General features: G+C 42.8%; 1 long non-coding RNA gene across 1 annotated transcript in view; it reads right to left on the reverse strand.

The window, feature by feature from the left end:
* Positions 1-16,436, reverse strand: part of LOC137344790 (uncharacterized) — a 69,149-nt gene extending 52,713 nt beyond the window's left edge. Inside the window, exon 1 of the long non-coding RNA XR_010968462.1 lies at positions 15,864-16,436. This is a non-coding gene — a long non-coding RNA (uncharacterized lncRNA). The remainder of the gene's footprint in view (positions 1-15,863) is intronic.
* Positions 16,437-21,294: the final 4,858 nt, after the last annotated feature.

A 21,294-nucleotide genomic window follows, 5' to 3' on the forward strand; every position in this document is an offset into this window, starting at 1 on the left:
CTCCACCACCGGCACACTGTGGCTGCAGTGTGTACCATCCACAGGAAGCACTGCAGCAACTCGCCAAGGCTTCTTCGACAGCACCTCCCAAACCCACGACCTCTACCACCTAGAAGGACATGGGCAGCAGGCACATGGGAACAACACCAATTGCACGTTCCCCTCCGAGTCACACACCATCCCGACTTGGAAATATATCGCCGTTCCTTCATCGTCGCTGGGTCAAAATCCTGGAACTCCCTACCTAACAGCATTGTGGGAGAACCTTCACCACACGGACTGCAGTGGTTCAAGAAGGCGGCTCACCACCACCTTCTCAAGGGCAATTAGGAATGGGCAATAAATGCTGACCTCACCAGCGACACCCACATCCCATGAACGAATAAAAAAAAACTGGAGCTGCTGAAAGAACTTTCTTTTCCTTCCCTACTCTCAAGTATGATGTGGAGATGCCGGTGATGGACTGGGGTTGACAATTGTAAACAATTTTACAACACCAAGTTATAGTCCAACAAATTTATTTTAAATTCCACAAGCTTTCGGAGGTTTCCTCCTTCCTCAGGTGGTGTTGTTCCCATGTGCCTGCTGCTCTTGTCCTTCTAGGTGGTAGAGGTCGCGGGTTTGGGAGGTGCTGTCGAAGAAGCCTTGGCGAGTTGCTGCAGTGCATCCTGTGGATGGTACACACTACAGCCACAGTGTGCCAGCGGTGGAGGGAGTGAATGTTTAGGGTGGTGGATGGGGTGCCAATCAAACGGGCTGCTTTGTCCTGGATGGTGTTGAGCTTCACACCACCTGAGGAAGGAGGAAGCCTCCGAAAGCTTGTGGAATTTAAAATAAATTTGTTGGACTATAACTTGGTGTTGTAAAATTGTTTACAACTACTCTCAAGTATGCAGTGAATGTGTGAAATGATTCTTGTCTGTAGCAGACTGTAGGTTAGAGAAGGAAATGCCTGTGTGGTAACTGTAAATGAAGCTTGTTGATGTACTTTAAGGAAATCAACTCCGACTGTGTTAGTTGCCTTGCACCATCTGCATTGGAGGATATCAGTTCTAATAGTATCCCTAGAAAATAGACCTCCTATCCTTGCACTGGAGCATGCACCCCTGGAAAATGTTTACATTAAAAATGGCGCATTGTGAATAGTTTAAAATACATTTTACTTCATAATTGATTCTTAATCTAAAACATTACAGGAAAAAGAAATGATATGAGTTAATCTAAATCAACAGACCAACCAAACCATCACTTCACCAAAAGCTTCCTCAACAGTAACTCTTCCTCTCTTCATAGAGGTGCGGTACTCCCTCTCTTCCTGGACTTCATGCTGACAATCTTGTCTCCCTTCCTTCCTCCTCCCCTCAGTTTATGGTGGCACTTTCCTTTCCGCAAGCCCTTCAATTTCTGCTGGCACTTTAGTCCCCCACCTCTCCGCCATTCATGGCTTGTACCTGGAGACGGAATTCTGCCCTGAGTGAGAATTCCTGCTCTCGCAAAACTATCGTGAGAATTCCTGCCTCAGCAGAATTCCATCCCTTGGAGCAGAAGTAGAATCAGGTCATTGTCGAGAGCAGCACGTGTATTCATCATCCTGGGGTCTGAAATGTCCATGTGCTTGAGTATACTGTGTCGACCTGGCTATGCCTCTGAGTACACTACACCCAGTGTAAAGCCCAAACGGAGTGAGACTACCACTAGAAGTGGTCCCACACACCTTGATACACAGATATGAGACAGATTGACAACCTGACTCCTGAGTTAAGTTCGTGCCTTAGAGTCAATGTGTGACCAAAACAACATTGCACTGATGCAGTGGTGGTAATATATACAAGGCAAGACATATTTTACCAATGGTATGAAAATCATTTATTTAGTGCCTTTCTTAGAGGAATGTGAGGATATCAGGATAATATTTGCTATCTTGCGTCCCCAGTTACAGCTTGTGCATTCATAGAGCTTATAAAAATGTTCAGCAAAGCCTCAGCTCACATCTCGTACTTGCTTAAGAATGGGATGGATGGGTGCCATCTGGCCCAGGTACTCTGAATACACGGAATTCTTGAATTCCGATGCTTTTTTGAGATCTCATAAAGGTTCGAGATTATTGAGTTAAATGAGTAAAAAAAAACACAAGAAAGGTTTTCACATAGAACTACATAGATTCTACAGCACATAAATAGGCCATTCGGTCCAACTGGTCTATGCTGGTGTTTATGCTCCACACCAGCCCTCTTCCTCCCTACTTTATCTAACCCTATCAATATATCCTTCTATTCCATTCTCGCTCATGTGTTTATCTAGCTCCCCCTTAAAGGCATCTAGACTATTCGCCTCAACCACTCCTTGTGGTAGCAAATTCCACATTCTAACCACTCTCTGGGTAAAGAAGTTTCTCCTGAATTCCTTTACTGGATTTATTAATGTTTATGCTCCACCCCAGCAAAGGTTTCTCTCGCTGCAAGTAGCCCTTCCCTCAATGTCAATGGAACAAGCCCACTGCCTCAATCGTTGAGCTGATTTTCCCTGGAACCAGGTTACTGGTACCTCCTTGCTTCCTGAGGGAGGGGGAGTAGTTACTCTGCTCTGCACAGCATGGGGGATTGCTGCACACCACAGGAAGACCCAGTTCTAACACGAACAGCTCATACTTTAACGTTGGTTAAACAAGAACATCCTAAGATTTTAAAAATCCATTAATAAAGCAGGGAGCATTAGCCCTGCCTCACACCAGGATCTCCTTAGCAATCAGCACACAAGTAGATGCAAGTGACAACATTTAGAACACATGTGTACAATTCTAAATTCCTGTGAACAGCGCTGGGTGTGAGGGCATTTAAAAGATGCAGAGCTATTTCATTGCACTGCCGAGGAACTTTTTAAATTTGATTTTTAATGTTTATAATTATTGGAAGGAGCCTTTGATCCCACCCATGTTCTCGAATGAGGTATCAAGACACTGCAGCAGTGCTTGTACATAGAGGCCGAGATCCTTTGTCACCCCTTTTGCCTTGCACCATCATCCCTTTTGTCATTTAATCACTCCTGCCCTCCACCCTAGCACAGACCTTCCCTTTTGTTCTTTCCTTGCCCCCTTTTCCCTGGCTCTGTATTTGCTTAAAAGCTGTTCATCTTCCAGTTCTAATGACAGGTCATCAACCTGAAACATTAACTGTTTTTCTCTCTCCACAGATGCTGCCTGACCTGCTGAGTGTTTCCAGCATTTTCTATTTATATTTCAGTTCGATATGTCCTTATCTTTCTTATTTGCTGGTTTGTCGTGTTTTAATTTTGTGGACCCAGAAGAGCTGTTCTTGACACTGTTGCCTCATTGATGGATATATCTTAAATTAGAACACCAAGGATTAGTATCAGTGTGCATGAACTGGGAACTTACAGAGAACGTAAATAAATTTAAAACAGAAATAGACAGTTTCCTAGAAGTAAAGGGAATTAGGGGTTACGGGGAGCTGGCAGGAAATTGGACATGAATTTAAATTTGAGGTTAGGATCAGATCAGCCATGATCTTATTGAATGGCGGAGCAGGCTCCAGGGGCCGATTGGCCTACTCCTGCTTCTATTTCTTATGTTCTTATTAACGTTGTAACGGGTTTTGATGTGTGCAATATTGCATTTTATTTTGAAAATATTGCTTTATTATATATCCAACTGTCTCTTAATATTCAAGAAAACAAGAACATCTCAGAATATCCAACTCAGTTTGGAAAAAATGTCAAAGATTTTTAAAGATGTTGAAATGTTGAGGAGATACCAATCCTGAAAGGCTGGTGAGGTGATGTTTTATCCTCACATAACAATTATCAAATTAGGACATCACAGGAAATTAACTTTACTCCTTCTACAAACTCGAATCTTCCTGATTGGAGAACACAGCAGAGAATGTTGCAGTGTATTCTGGAAGATAGCCAGAGTTAGCAGATTTTTAAAAAATCAATTCTTTATCTTTTCACATCCTGTAAATTAACCCACAGCAACAAGAAAGAGTATGTACATGCAAGGATTTTTTTTGGAATTGCTCCCATTCGCTTTGAATTGCTTGTGTCTGTATTTTTACTTCAAAGCAAAATGGCCTTTTCTTTTATTCTCCAAAGAACTCCTTTGCTCCGAGTGTAGGAATCACCATAATAAGGAAATGAATGGGCACTCTCAAGAACAGAGACAGTAAGAAGCACTTCTTCACACAAAGGGTAGTGGAAATCTGGAACTCTCTCTCCCAAAAAGCTGTTGAAACTCGGTCAATTGAAAATTTCAAAACTGAGATTGTTAGGCAAGAGTATTAAGGGTTAAGGAACCAAGGCGGGTAGATGGAATTAAGATACAGATTAACCATAATCTGCAAAACTGGCTCAAGAGGCTGAATGGCCTACTCCTGTTCCTATGTTCCTCTGTGCCTATATACACCATTGGATATATAGAATCCTACTTACAGTACAATAAGCATCAGCAGAGATTCAGTTGCTAACCTTAGCTGAGAACCCTTAATCTTCAATAAATAAATTAAACAATGAAGAAACAATAGTCCAAACTGTCAATACATTTCAGCTACAATACAAAGCCTGTTCCAAGAATAGCTCTGTAACATCATAAAAATTGGCACAGTACAAACTTACTCATGCTAAGAGGGGAGTCTCTCTGATTAAGATCTCTTGGTAAGGGTCATGGCACATTTGTGCACTGAATTTCTTTGACTACCTCACAAACATAAGAACATAAGAAATAGGAAATAGGAGCAGGAGTAGGCCATCTGGCTCCTCGAGCCTGCTCTGCCATTCAATCAGACCATGGCTGATCTTCTACCTCAATGCCATTTTCCTGCACCATCCCCATATCCCTTGATGCCTTTAATATCTAGAAATCTATCGATCTCTGTTTTGAATGTATTCAATGACTGAGCCTCCACAGCCCTCTGGGGTAGAGAATTCCAAAGATTCACCACCCTCTGAGTGAAGAAATTTCTCCTCATCTCAGTCCTAAGTGGCCTACCCCTTATTCTGAGACTGTGACCCCTGGTTCTAGACTCCCCAGCCAGGGGAAACATCCTCCTTGCATCTACCCTGTCGAGCCCTGCAAGAATTTTGTATGTTTCAATGAGATCACTTCTCATTCTTCTAAACTCTGAGAATACAGGCCTAGTCTACTCAATCTCTTCTCATACGACAATCCTGCCATCCCAGGAATCAGTCCAGTGAAACTTCGTTGAATTCCCTCTGTGGCAAGTATATCCTTTCTTAGGTAAGGAAACCAAAATTGTACACAATACTCCAGGTGCAGTCTCACCAAAGCCCTATATAATTGCAGTAAGACATTTGATTTGGATGAGGGGACCAAATGTAATATTTCCAAGTTTGCTGACGACACAAAACTAGGTGCGAATGTGAGTTGTGAGGAGGATGCAAAGAGGCTTCAAGGGGATATAGACAGGCTAAGTGAGTGGGCAAGGATATGGCAGATGGAATATAATGTGGAAAAATATGAAGTTATCTACTTTGGTAGAAAAAACAGAAATGCAGGGTATTTTTTAAGTGGTGAGACATTGGAAAATGTTGATGTTCAAAGGGACCTGGGTGTCCTTGTACATGAGTCACTGAAAGCTAACATGCAGGTGCAGCAAGCAATTAGGAAGGAAATGGTATGTTGGCGTTTATTACAAGGGTATTAAGTCTTAAGGAACCAAGGCAGATAGATGGAGTTAAGGTACAGATCAACCATAATCTGCGAAACAGGCTCGAGGGGCTGAATGGCCTACTCCTGTTCCTATGTTCCTCTTTGCCCATGTACACCATTGGATATATAGAACCACATTCAGTGGCTCCTCTCGTACTTCCTGTGCTCCAAGGATTCTAATTCTTGTTTGGTTCAAACCCTTCCCGAATTGAAGAATGAGACCACCTTCCTCAAGGACAGCTCTCTCAATCTACTCATTTTACACTGTGATTGTAAGTTTACACCTAACCAGGCAGTTTGCAGTCTTGAGTAACGTCAAAGATACGTTGCACTAAACATTTATACTTTAACTATAACACACCTACTTTAGTCACATGATATAGAACTGTAGAATCATAGGAAGTTATGGCACAGAAGGAGGACATTCGGCCCATCGTGTTTGAGCTGGCTGAAAAAGAGCTATCGAGCTTAATCCCACTTTCCAGCAATTGGTCCGTAGCCCTGTAGGTTACGGCACTTCAAATGCACATCCAAGTACTTTTTAAATGAGTTGAGGGTTTCTGCCTCTACCACCCTTTCAGGCAGTGAGTTCCAGACCCCCACCACCCTCTGGGTGAAAAAAATTCTCCTCAGCTCCCCTCTAATCTTTCTACCAATTACTTTAAATCTATGCCCCCTGGTCACTGGCCCCTCTGCGAAGGGAAATAGGTCCTCCCTATCCACTCTATCTAGTCCCGTCATAATTTTATATACCTCAATTAAATCTCCCCTCAGCCTCCTTTGTCCCAGAGATTGTTCCAATCTTTTCTCATAGCTAAAATTCTCCAGCCCTGGTAACATCCTCGTAAATCTCCTCTGTATCCTCTCTCTCGCAATCACATCTTCCTTGTAATGTGGTGACCAGAACTGTACGCAGTACTCAAGCTGCAACTGAGCCAATGTTTTATACTGTTCTAGCATAACCTGCCTGCTCTTATAGAGTCTATTCCTCGGCTAATAAAGGAAAGCATCCCATAAGCCTTTTTAACCCCTTACCTACCTGTCATAGAATCATAAAATCATAGAAACATTACAGCACGGAAGGAGGCCTTTTGACCCATCGAGTCCATGCCGGCTCTATGCAAGAGCAATCCAGTTAGTCCCACTCCCCGCCCTATTCCCATAGCCCCGCAAACCTTTTTTCTTCTAAGTACTAATCCAGCTCACTATTGAAAGCCAGGATTGAATCTGCCTCCTTCACCCCCCCTCGGGCAGTGCATTCCAGATCCTAACCATTCGCTGTGTAAAAAGGTTTTTCCTCATATAACCTTTGGCTATTTTGCCAATCATCTTAAACCCATGTCCTCTGGTTCTTGACCCTTCCGCCAATGGGAACAGTTTCTCTCTATCTATTCTGTCTAGACCCTACATGATTTTAAATACCTCCTCTCAATCTTTTCTGTTCCAAAGAGACCAACCCCAGCTTCTCCAGTCTATCCATGTAACTAAAGTCCCTCATCCCTGGAATCATTCTAGTAAATCTCTTCTGCACCCTCTCTAAGGCCTTCACATCTTTCCTGAAGTGCCGTGCCCAGAACTGGACACAATACTCTAGTTATGGCCGAACCAATGTTTTATAAAGGTTCATCATGACTTCCTTGCTTTTATACTCTATGCCTCTATTTATAAAGCCCAGGATCCTTTGTGCTTTCTCAGCCTGTCCTGCCACCTTCAACGATTTGTGTACATATACCCCCAGATCTCTCTGTTCCTGTGCCCCTTTTAGAATTGTGCTCTCTAGTTTATATTGCCTCTCCTCTTTCTTCCTACCAAAATGTATCACTTCGCATTTTTCTGCGTTAAATTTCATCTGCCACGTGTCTGCCCATTTCACCAGTCTGTCTATCTCCTCCTGAAGTCTATCACTATCCTCCTCACTGTTCACTACACTTCCAAGTTTTGTGTCAACTGCAAATTTGGAAATTGTGCCCTGTACACCCAAGTCCAAGTCATTAATATATATCAAGAAAAGCAGTGGGCTAGTACCGACCCCTGGGGAACACCACTGTACACCTCCCTCCAGTCCAAAAAACAGCCATTCACCACTACTCTCTGCTTCCTGTTACTTAGCCAATTTTGTATCCATGCTACTACTGCCCCCTTTATTCCATGGGCTTCAATGTTGATGACAAGCCTATTATGCAGCACATTATCAAATGCCTTTTGAAAGTCCATATACACCACATCAGCCGCATTGCCCTCATCAACCCTCCCAGTTACCTCATCAAAAAACTCAATCAAATTAGTTAAACACGATTTGTCTTTAATAAATCCGTGCTGGTTTTCCTTTATTAATCCACACTTGTCCAAGTGATTGCTAATTCTGTCCCAGATAATCATTTCTAAAAGTTTCTCCACCACTGAGGTTAAACTGACTGGCCTATATTTGCTGGGTTTATCCGTACTCCCTTTTTTGAACAAGGGTGTAACATTTGCAATTCTCCAGTCCTCTGGCACCACCCCCGTATCGAGGGATGTTTGGAAGATTATGGCCAGTACCTCCGCAATTTCTACCTTTACTTCCCTCAGCAACCCAGGATGCCTCCCATCCAGATCGGGTGACTTATCTACTTCAAGTACAGCCAGCCTTTCTAGAACCTCCTCTTTTCCTCTCTTCTTTCCTTTTTCACTTCTCCTCTGTACTTTGTATATTCAGTTTGGTTATCACTTGTATTATCATCCTGACATCCATCATACGCCCCCTTTTTCTGCTTCATCTTATTCTCTATTTCTTTCGTAAACCAGGGAGCTCTGGCTTTGTTTGCCCTACCTTTCCACCTCTTGGGAATGTACCTAGACTATACCCAAACCATCTCCTCTTTAAAGGCCGCCCATTGTTCGATTACAGTTTTGCCTGCCAATCGTTTAATTCTGGAGAATGAGGTGGGGGATCCGTTCTCAACCCACTGAAATTGGCCCTTCACCAATTAAGTATTTTTACTCTAGATAGCTAATCTAACTAATCTAAACCTTATGATACTATGATCTCTGTTCCCTAAATGCTACCCCCCTGATACTTGTTCTACTTGACCCACCTCATTCCCCAGAACCAGATCCAGCAATGCCTCCTTCCTTGTCGGACCGGACACATACTGATCAAGAAAGTTCTCCTGAACACACTTCAGAAATTCCTCCCCCTCTTTGCCCTTTACACTATTACTATCCCAGTCTATATTAGGATAATTGAAGTCCCCCAGTATCACTACTCTATGGTTCTTGCACATCTGTAATTTCCCTGCAAATTTGCTTCTCTATATCCTTCCCACTAATTGGTGGCCTATGGAATACACCCAGTAGTGTAATGGTGCCTCTATTGTTTCTGAACTCTCACCAAATAGATTCTGTCCTTGACCCCTCAAGGATATCACGTTGTTGTTGTTTTGTATCGGACCTGTTAAAAAGCCACCATATATCACATCCGTGATTAGGCTTCCCCCTCTTCCTTGGTTGACTTTGATCTGTCCATTTATTCCCCAATAATAATTATAGTAGCATTCCACACAGCCTATTCTTACTTACCTAAAGGCTCAGTATTCATTTGTTCACCTTGAGATGGTTACCTGTAGTTGTAACCAAATGTTACTTTGTCCCTTTTATTACTCATTTCTATCCAAGTCCCTTGTGCCATCTCCTTTTCCGCTGTTATTTTCACCCTTTTGATTGTACTATGACATCCTTTACCAGTGATACAACTCACCTGACTTGCTGACCCCACATTCTCTTCTTGCCCATTTTGCAGCCTTGTTCTTGTGATGTGGATCATATAAATACTTTGTCATCTGTGGCAAATTGACGCTAATTTCAAAAATTTCTTTGGATTAATATAAAAGCGTATAAATTGATCATGTCACATTTTCTCATTCTTCTTTAAATCTTTTTGTGATAGTTACATTTCACTCTTCATCAAATCTTTTTCACCACAGAATCATAGAATCATAGAAAGGTTACAGCACAGAAGGAGGCCATTCGGCCCATCGAGTCCTTGCCAGCTCTATGCAAGAGCAATCCAGCTAGTCCCTCTCCTCCGCCCTATCCGCGTAGCCCTGCAAATTTTTTCTTTTCAAGTACTTATCCAGTTCGCTTTTGAAAACCATGATTGAATCTGCCTCCACCACCCCCTCGGGCAGTGCATTCCAGATCCTAACTGCTCGCTGTGTAAAAAGGTTTTTCCTCATGTCATCTTTGGTTCTTTTGCCAATCACCTTAGATCTATGTCCTCTGGTTCTTGACCTTTCCGCCAATGGGAACAATTTCTTTCTATCTACTCTGTTGAGACCCTTCATGATTTTGAATACCTCTATCAAATCTCCTCTCAACCGTCTCTGTTCCAAGGAGAACAACCCCAGCTTCTCCAGTCTATCAATGTAACTAAAGTCCCTCATCCCTGGAATAATTCTAGTAAATCTCTTCTGCACTCTCTTTGGAGACAACACTTTGAACTGGAGTATTGTGTCCAGTTCTGGGCACTGCACCTTCACACCTTTCCTAAAGTCCAGTGTCCAGAACTGGACTAAATACTCCAGTTGTGGCCTAACCAGTGTTTTATAAAAGTTCATCTTGACTTCCTTGCTTTTGTACTCTATGCCTATTTATAATGCCCAGGATCCCGTATGCTTTTTTAACCGCTTTCTTAATCTGTCCTGCTACCTTCAATGATTTGTGTACATATATCACCAGGTCTCTCTGTTTCTGCACCCCTTTTAGAATTGTGCCCTCTAGTTTATAGTGCCTTTCCTGATTGTTCCTACCGAAATGTATCACTTCACATTTTTCTGCATTAAATTTCATCTACCAGTTGTCTGCCCATGCCACCAGCCTGTCTATATCATCTTGAAGTCTATCACTATCTTCCTCACTGTTCACTAAACCTCCAAGTTTTGTGTCATCTGCAAATGTTGAAATTGTGCCCTGTGCAACCAAGTCCAAGTCATTAATATATATCAAGAAAAGCAGTGGTCCTAGTACCGACCCCTGGGGAACGCCACTGTGCACCTCCCTCTAGTACAAAAAACAGCCATTCATCACTACTCTCTGCTTCCTGTTATTTAGCCAATTCTGTATCCATGCTGCTATTGCCCCTTTTATTCCATGGGCTTCAACCTTGATCACAAGACTATGATGTGGCACTTTATCAAACCCTTTTTGAAAGTCCATATGAACCACATCAGCTGCATTGCCCTCATCGACCCTCTCTGTTACCTCATCATAAAACTCTATTAAAGTTAGTTGAACACGATTTGCCTTGAACAAATCCGTGCTGGCTTTCCTTAATTAATCCACACTTGTCCAAGTGACTGTTAATTCTGTCCCAGATTATCGTTTCTAAAAGTTTCCCCACCACCGAGGTTAAACTGATTGGCCTGTAGTTGCTGGGTTTATCCTTACACCCTTTTTTAAACAAGGGTGTAACATTTGCAATTCTCCAGTCCTCTGGCACCACCCCCATATCTAAGGTGTTTGGAAGGTTATGGCCAGTACCTCCTCAATTTCTACCCTTACTTCCCTCGGTAACCTAGGATGGATTCCATCCGGACTGGGTGACTTTAAGTACAGTTAGCATTTCTAGTAATCATAGAATCATAGAAGTTACAACATGGAAACAAGCCCTTCGGCCCAACATGTCCTTGTCGCCCAGTTTACACCACTAAGCTAGTCCCAATTTCCTGCACTTGGCCCATATCCCTCTATACCCATCTTACCCATGTAACTGTCCAAATGCTTTTTAAAAGACAAAATTGTACCCGCCTCTACTACTGCCTCTGGCAGCTCGTTCCAGACACTCACCACCCTTTGAGTGAAAAAATTGCCCCTCTGGACCCTTTTGTATCTCTCCCCTCTCACCTTAAATCTATGCCCCCTCGTTATAGACTCCCCTACCTTTGGGAAAAGATTTTGACTATCTACCTTATCTATGCCCCTCATTATTTTATAGACTTCTATAAGATCACCCCTTAACCTCCTACTCTCCAGGGAAAAAAGTCCCAGTCTGTCTAACCTCTCCCTGTAAGTCAAACCATCAAGTCCCGGTAGCATCCTAGTAAATCTTTTCTGCACTCTTTCTAGTTTAATAATATCCTTTCTATAATAGGGTGACCAGAACTGTACACAGTATTCCAAGTGTGGCCTCACCAATGCCCTGTACAACTTCAACAAGACATCCCAACTCCTGCATTCAATGTTCTGACCAATGAAACCAAGCATGCCGAATGCCTTCTTCACCACCCTATCCACCTGTGACTCCACTTTCAAGGAGCTATGAACCTGTACTCCTAGATCTCTTTGTTCTATAACTCTCCCCAACGCCCTACCATTAACGGAGTAGGTCCTGGCCCGATTCGATCTACCAAAATGCATCACCTCACATTTATCTAAATTAAACTCCATCTGCCATTCATCGGCCAACTGGCCCAATTTATCAAGATCCCGTTGCAATCCTAGATAACCTTCTTCACTGTCCACAATGCCACCAATCTTGGTGTCATCTGCAAACTTACTAACCATGCCTCCTAAATTCTCATCCAAATCATTAATATAAATAACAAATAACAGCGGACCCAGCACCGATCCCTGAGGCACACCGCTGGACACGGGCATCCAGTTTGAAAAACAACCCTCTACAACCACCCTCTGTCTTCTGTCGTCAAGCCAATTTTGTATCCAATTGGCTACCTCACCTTGGATCCCATGAGATTTAACCTTATGTAACAACCTACCATGCGGTACCTTGTCAAAGGCTTTGCTGAAGTCCATGTAGACCACGTCTACTGCACAGCCCTCATCTATCTTCTTGGTTACCCCTTCAAAAAACTCAATCAAATTCGTGAGACATGATTTTCCTCTCACAAAACCATGCTGACTGTTCCTAATTAGTCGCTGCCTCTCCAAATGCCTGTAGATCCTGTCCCTCAGAATACCCTCTAACAACTTACCCACTGCAGATGTCAGGCTCACCGGTCTGTAGTTCCCAGGCATTTCCCTGCCGCCCTTCTTAAACAAAGGCACAACATTTGCTACCCTCCAATCTTCAGGCACCTCACCTGTAGCGGTGGATGATTCAAATATCTCTGCTAGGGGACCCACAATTTCCTCCCTAACCTCCCATAACGTCCTGGGATACATTTCATCAGGTCCCAGAGATTTATCTACCTTGATGCGCGTTAAGACTTCCAGCACCTCCCTCTCTGTAATATGTACACTCCTCAAGACATCACTATTTATTTCCCCAAGTTCCCTAACATCCATGCCTTTCTCAACCGTAAATACCGATGTGAAATATTCATTCAGGATCTCACCCATCTCTTGTGGTTCCGCACATAGATGACCTTGTTGATCCTTAAGAGGCCCTACTCTCTCCCTAGTTACTCTTTTGCCCTTTATGTATTTGTCGAAGCTCTTTGGATTCTCCTTTGCCTTATCTGCCAAAGCAATCTCATGTCCCCTTTTTGCCCTGCTGATTTCTCTCTTAACTCTACTCCGGCAATCTCTATACTCTTCAAGGGATCCACTTGATCCCAGCTGCCTATGCATGTCATATGCCTCCTTCTTCTTTTTGACTAGGGCCTCAATCTCCCGAGTCATCCAAGGTTCCCTACTTCTACCAGCCTTGCCCTTCACTTTATAAGGAATGTGCTTACCCTGAACCCTGGTTAACACACTTTTGAAAGCCTCCCACTTACCAGACGTCCCTTTGCCTGCCAACAGACTCTCCCAATCAACTTCTGAAAGTTCCTGTCTAATACCATCAAACTTCTCTTTATCAATTTTTTGCCCATCCAGTATCTCAATTACATCTTCCTTTACTGAGACTCTGGCAGCACCTTCTACCTTGGTAAAGACAGATGCAAAGTACTCATTTAGTACCTCAGCCATCCCCTCTGCCTCCATGAGTAGATTTCCTTTTTGGTCTGTAATCAGCCCCACCCCTCCTCTTCTACCCGTTTACTGTTTACATGCCGATAGAAGACTTTTGGATTCCGTTTTATGTTGGCCATCACTTTCTTTGCCCCTCTTATTCCTTTTTTCACTTCCCCTCTCAGCTTTCCATATTCAGCCTGGTTCTCACTTGTGTTATTAACCTGATATCTGTCATACGCCCCTTTTTTCTGCTTCATCTTACTCACTATCTCTTTTGTCATCCAGGGAGCTCTGGCTTCAATTGCCCTACCTTTCCCCCTCGTGGGAATGTACCTAGATTGTACCCAAACCATCTGCTCTTTAAAGGTTGCCTACTGTTCAATTATAGTTTTGCCTGTCAATCTTTGATTCCAATTTACCCGGGCCAGATCTGACCTCATCTCATTGAAATTGGCCCTCCTCCAATTGAGTATTTTTACTCTAGATTATTCCTTGTTCTTTTCCATAGCTAATCTAAACCTTATGATACTATGATCGCTGTTCCCTAAATGTTTCCTCACTGAAATTTGCTCCACTTGGCCCATCTCAGTCCCCAGAACCAGATCCAACAATGCCTCTTCCCCGTTGGGCCAGAAACGCACTGGTCAAGAAAATTCTCCTGAACACACTTCAAAAATTCTTCCCCTTCTTTGCCCTTTACACTTTTACTATCCCAGTCTATATTAGGATAGTTGAAGTCCCCCATTTTCACTACTCTATGGTTCTTGCACATCTCTGTAATTTCTCTGTAAATTTGCTCTTCTATGTCCTTCCCACTAGTTGGTGGCCTATAGAATACATCCAATAGTGTAATGGCACCTCTATTGTTTCTTAACTCTAACCAAATAGATTCTGTCCTTGACCCCTTCAAGGGTATCCTTTCTCTCCAGCAGTTTAATGTTCTCCTTAATCAATACTGCCACCCCACCCCCCACTCTCTCTTTCCTTCCCTATCATTCCTGAACACCTTGTAACCAGGAATATTTAATACCCAATCCTGCCCTTTTTTAAGACAGGTCTCCGTTATCGCCACAACATAATTTTCCCATGTGGCTAATTGCACCTGCAGCTCTACAAACTTGTTTAACACACTTTGTGCGTTTACACACGTACACTGTAAACCTATCTTAGACCTTCTTGTACTCTCCCTTAGTCTGATCCCATCTAATACTGTACTATTTCTTACTCTAGTGCTATCTGACTCTCCCAATCCTTTGTGCACCATGTTTCTCCTTTCCAATGTTACATCCTGGTGCCCAACCCCCGCCAAATTAGTTTAAACCCTCCCCCACAGCACTAGTGAACCTCCCTGCAAGGTCCCAGCTCTGTTGAGGTGCAACCCGACCAGCCTGTACAGGTCCCACTTCTCCCAGAACTGGTCCCAATGCCCCAGGAATTTAAAGCCTTCCCTCCTGCACCATCTCTTCAGCCACACATTCATCTGCTCTATCTTCTTATTTCTATACTCACTGGCGTGTGGCACCAGGAATAATCCTGATATTCCTACCTTTGAGATCCTGCATATTAATCTCTTTCCTATCTCTCTGAACTCTTCCTGCAGGACCTCATCCCTCTTTCTACCTATGTCATTGGTACGGATATGGACTGGCTGTTCACCCTCCCCCTTCTGAATGTTCTGTAGCCGCTCAGTGACATCCTTGACCCTGGTACCAGGGAGGCAACATACCATCCTGGAATCATGTCTGCGGCCGCAGAAACACCTGTCCGTTCCCCTAACTATAGAATCCCCTATCACTATCGCTCTCTTGGCTTTTCTCCTTTCCCGCTGCAAAGATTAGCCAGCACTAAATCTAGTTTGAATGAATCCCAAATAGTTTATTTTTTTCTTATAAAGAGGCATATTTGCAAAATTTCTGTGTTCAATAAAGAAGATTGAATCAAAGTTAATATGAATTCAAAGGACAAAAGCAAGAGAAGATCCGCAAAGACAAATCAAAATGGATTGAACACTCTTGATCAACTGCAGTAAGAGTATGTACAGTTCTCAGAAACGAGCAGAATCATTTCTACAAATTCTACCCAAGAATAGAACATGAGTGCAACAGATGGTAATCTCCTGTGAAGGGAATTTAGGGTCTTTCCCAGAAATTCATGGATCTGGACGATAGTTCAGGCAAAGAAAGCAACCTGGTGGGGTAGTTTTATGAAACAAAGTGAGTTTTTATTTAATTTAAAAAGAGCACATAGCAAGCAGGAAGCAATTCAATAAATACAAGGATTACTCTACCTGATAATACAAGTGGGGGTTTGCAACGTTCCTTACTAAATTATTTAAGAGCACATAAGCAGGCACAAAACAAAGCGAGCAAGGAATGGATACAACCTTGTGCATCAAAGCGGTCATCTAGGTCAAAAAGTGGTAACAGGTGATGTGTTGAAGTTCTTCTCATAAAGGTTTGTCTTTTCATCAAAATTTAGAGACGAAGATGTTTGGTCAAAGTTCAGAATCAAAGTCTTTTTGTCAAAGTTCAGAAACAAAGTCTCGTTGAAGAAACTCATGCTGCAGTCATTAACTCTTCAAGCTTCTTCCAGCTTCTCCGATGTTGTCTGTTGTCTGCTGTTTTGACTGCCGTGATGTCGTATCTTTATATGTTTCTGAGCAAATAGGTGTGAACCAAGTTACGAGAAGGCCCAATTTGTCCAGAGCATTAAGATGGATGGCTGGTTGGCCCACTCATGGACTGTATGAGCCCCTTATATCCTTCTCTCTATGCAAAGCCAGGCATCCTATCAGTTCTTTGTCCTTTGCAGATGTTGACATTGAAAACCTTCTGGAAGCTTCTCCTTATCAGTTGTTATTGAAAGTTGCAGCCTGTTTACAATTTCTGTACTGTATTGCTCCTGCAGTGTTAAACTGATGTTCAACTGTACAATTTAAACAGTCTGCACTTCGTAGTTTTGCAATTGTGCATTTATACTATAATATCCAGGGCAAGTTATCCCTTGCATTCAAATGTACTAGCCTAGTGAATGTCCAAATCCTTAAAGGGACTGGTTAGCCCTTTATATTGAACATAAGAACATTAGAACATATGAAATAGGAGCAGGAGTAGGCCATACGGCCCCTCGAGCCTGCTCCGCCATTCAGTCTGATCATGGCTGATCTTCGACTTCAACTTCACTTTCCTGCCCGATCCCCAAATCCCTCGATTCCCCTAGAGTCCAAAAATCTATCCATCTCAGCCTTGAATATTTTCAATGACTCAGCATCCACAGCCCTCTGGGGCAGAGAATTCCAAAGATTCACCAACCTCTGAGTGAAGAAATTCCTCCTCATCTCAGTCTTGAATGGCCGACTCCTTATCCTGCGGCCATGCCCCCTAGTTCTAGACTCTCTAACCAGGAGAAACAATCTCTCAGCATCTACCCTGTCGAGCACCCTCATAATCTGATATGTTTTAATGAGATCACCTCTCATTCTTCTAAATTCCAGAGAGTATAGGCCTGTTCTACTCAACCTCTCTTCATAGGACAACCCATTCATCCCAGGAATCAATCTAGTGAACCCAGGAATTAATCTAGTTGCATCACCTCCAAGGCAAGTATATCCTTCCTTAGATAAGGAGACCAAAACTGTACACAGTACTCCAGGTGAGATCTCACTAAAGCCCTGTACAACTGTAGTAAGGCTTCCTTACTCTTGTACTCCAACCCCTTTGCAATAAAGGCCAACATGCCATTTGCTTTCCTAATTGTCTGCTGTACTTCATACTAACTTTTTGTGTTTCTTGTACGAGGACTTCCAAGTCTCACTGAACACCAACATTTAAATGTTCCTCACCATTTAAAAAATATTCCGTTTTTCTTTTCTTCCTACCAAAGTGAATAAACTCACATTTCCTCACATTATACTCCATCTGCCACCTTCTTACTCACTCACTTAACCTGTCTATATCCCTTTGCAGACTCTTTGTGTACTCCTCACAACTTACTTTCCTACCTAGCTTTGTATTGTCAGCAAACTTACTTTCCCACCTAGCTTTGTATTGTCAGCAAACTTGGATACATTACGCTCAGTCCCCTCATCTAAGTCATTAATATAGATTGTAAATAGCTGAGGCCCAAGCACTGATCCTTGCGGCACCCCACTAGTTACAGCCTGCCAACCTGAGAATGACCTGTTTATCCCAACTCTCTGACTTCTGACCTTTAGCCAATCCTCTATCCGTGCTAATATATTACTCCCAACGTTCAGTAGTTCAAAACAGTAAAGTGGAGTTTGACCCAATGTCCAAAATCCTTACACCTGTTAGCACAAAATAGCAGTTTTTTTCAAAATATATGAAAGAAGGAATGTACAGAATTGTACAAGATATTTGATAATTTGCTATTATTCCTCTATGATGGGTTATAATTTTACTATTTAATTATGTCAGGTTTGGCTCTGAGTCAAAAGGTTCAAGTTCCACTCCAGAGACATGAGCAGAAAATCTAGACTGACACTCCAGTGCAGTAGTGAGGGAGTGCTGCACTGTTGGAGGTAGCATCTATTGGATGAGACGTTAAACCGAGGTCCCATCTGCGCTCTCAGGTGGATGGAAAAGACCCCATGGCACTATTTTGAAGAAGAGTAGGGAAGTTCTCCCCGCTGTCCTGGCCAATATATATCCCGTAACCAACATCACTAAAACAAATTAACTGGTCATTGTCACATTGCTGTTTGTGGGACCTTGCTGTGCACAAGTTGGCTGCCGTGTTTCTTACATGACAACAGTGACTGCACTTCAAAAGTGCTTCATTGGCTGTAAAGCACTTTGGGACATCCTGAGGTCATGAATGGCGCTATATAAATGCAAGTCTTTCTTTCTTTTACTAACATAGAAAACTTAACACAGATCAAGCAATTAAAACATGTAATCTGTCAGAAGGACTATTGGAAGCAACTCCAGAAAGTAAAATGTGAACATTCTGTCAACTTTGTAGCACAGGTGTGACAGAACCAAGGTTTCATCATGCGTTAATTAATGAAAATGTCTATACTTTTAAATTACTTTAAACAGAGTAATCTATAATATATTTAAAGTCTTGTGTCTGTCAATGTTGTCCATTGTAAATTCCTAGGTCCATATTTATAATGGAAACTACCCTTGTAATCTTATCATGCTTTAATTACTCTTTCATCCCAGTGGAAGTGCTGCAGCAACACCACTGGCCAGAGGGTGCAATTACAGCATGATAAGTTTACACAAACATTTTCCATTATAAAATGGGTACTGAATTGCATCTGCACACCGTGCAGCAACTCACCAAGGCTTCTTCGGCAGGATCTCCAAATCCGTGACCTCCGCCATCTACAAGGACAAGGGCAGTAGATGCATGAGAACACCATTGCCTCCAAGTTCCACTCCTAAATCACACACCATCCCGGCTTGGAGACATATCGCTGTTTCTTCATCAACACTGGGTCAAAATCCTGGAACTCCCTACCTGACAGCACCGTGGGAGAACCTTCAGCACATGGACTGCAGTGGTTCAAGGCGGTGGCTCATCACCACCTTCTCAAGGGCAATTAGGGGCGGATGATGAATGCTGGCCTTGCCAGCAGGCTCCCACATCCCGAGAATGAAGAAAAAAAATAAGAAGCCAGGACTGTGAATAAATTGATAGTTCCAGCAATGTTGTGATTTTGTGGTCAGATTTAGTGATGCTAAGTAACTGTTCAATTTCTATTTAGAATTTTTAATAGGCACTCTGGAAATGACTGATGTGAAGTGAAAATTAATGGAATTTCATGCATCAGTTCCATTACATTTGAGGCATCTTCAGCCAAATATCTGGCCAAATGTATTGTAAGGGAAGTCTACTTTACTAAATTGTCAGATAATTCTGGAGAGAGCTATTTGTACATACATTGCTGTCTTCCTTTGTCACAAATAAAAACAGAAAATGCTGGAAATACTCAGCAAGTCAGGCAGCATCTGTGGAGAAAGAAACAGAGTTAACGTTTCAGGTCAATGACCTTTCGTCAGAACTGGAAGAAATTAAACACTTTTTAATCAAGTACAGGGCCAGGGAAAGGTGGGGAGGAAGAGTAGGGGGGAAAGAACAAAAGGGAAGGTCTGTGATAGGGTGGAGGGCAGGAGTGATTAAATGACAAAAGGGATGATGGTGCAAGGCAAGGAGAGTGGTAATGGGACAAGTGAAGAAACAAAGGATGGGTCTAGAGGAGCTGTAAAAGGCAACATCAGAACCACTGCCAGCACTGGCTGACCGAAAAAATGGGAGCAGTGGTTACGGTCACCGTGTTTTACAATTGAAAACTGACAGTTAGAGCTAGCCTGGGAAAAGATATTCTACATATAGCTCTTCATGATATCACACCATCACAGGATCACAAGATACTTACAGATGAGGAAGGCCAGTTGGCCCATCTTAATTCATCCATCCAGGAAGACCCTACAGCCCTCCCCATTGCTGCATTTAATTGTTTCTTAAATGATTCCAGGGCTTTTGCCTCCACTACCCTGTCTGGGAGTCCATCCCAAGTGTTGATCACTCTACACAAAGAAGAACTTCCTGATATCTGTCTTAAATTTGCCTTTTACTAGTTTGAACCCATGTCCCCTTGTCCTAATACCACAGTTTAATTTAAAGTAGTATTCCAATTAAACTTTTCCATTGCCTTAACAAGCCTGTATACTTCAGGCACCTCCTTTCTAGGATGAATATCTCAAGTTTCTCCAGTCTTTTCTCATAACTCAGATCCCTGTCATTAGGGATCAACTTTGTGGAATGTCTCCCTTGTTCCTAGCAACCAGAACTGGACAGAGTACTCAAGGTGTGGTCTGGGCAGAGTACATAGCTGTAGAGCTATACACAGAATGAACATGTTAGGCATTTATCCTCTAATTAGCGCCAACAGTCATTTCTAAACTTTGGTATGAATCATTGGTAAAATAATACAGTCTAAAAAAAAGCTAATTACAGTAACTGCCACACAACCTTACAATTTCCATCAAACGATGGCTGCCCATATCACCTTGACCTTGTGTGACTTGCCATCTAGAGCTTTAAAGGCCAGAATCCGAGGCAGCAAAACTAAAACGTGGGTATACTCAGTATACTCTGTATCCTTCGCTGTACCCCTGCTTCAGTCTTTTTTCTAAACTGCCATTAATTATAAGCCGACCAATAAGGTTTTAAATATTAAATGGAAGATGTATCCTTAAAGTGATGATTGAAAAGCAACCGGAATACAATAAAATAGATTTGATGAGTTTTCAACCACCTAACAGCCCACCGTCTACAGTTAGTACACACTCTGCTACCTGGATGGGGTTTTTTTTATTCGTTCATGGGATGTGGGCGTCGCTGGCGAGGCCGGCATTTATTGCCCATCCCTAATTGCCCTTGAGAAGGTGGTGGTGAGCCGCCTTCTTGAACCGCTGCAGTCCGTGTGGTGAAGGTTCTCCCACAATGCTGTTAGGAAGGGATTTCCAGGATTTTGACACAGCGACTATGAAGGAACGGCGATATATTTCCAAGTCAGGATGGTGTGTGACTTGGAGGGGAACGTGCAGGTGCTGGTGTTCCCATGTGCCTGCTGCCCTTGTCCTTCTAGGTGGTAGAGATCGTGGGTTTGGGAGGTGCTGTCGAAGAAGCCTTGGCGAGTTGCTGCAGTGCATCCTGTGGATGGTGCACACTGCAGCCACAGTGCG

This window comes from Heptranchias perlo, chromosome 2, assembly GCF_035084215.1.
Source record: "Heptranchias perlo isolate sHepPer1 chromosome 2, sHepPer1.hap1, whole genome shotgun sequence".
In the NCBI taxonomy this organism is placed as follows: domain Eukaryota; kingdom Metazoa; phylum Chordata; class Chondrichthyes; order Hexanchiformes; family Hexanchidae; genus Heptranchias; species Heptranchias perlo.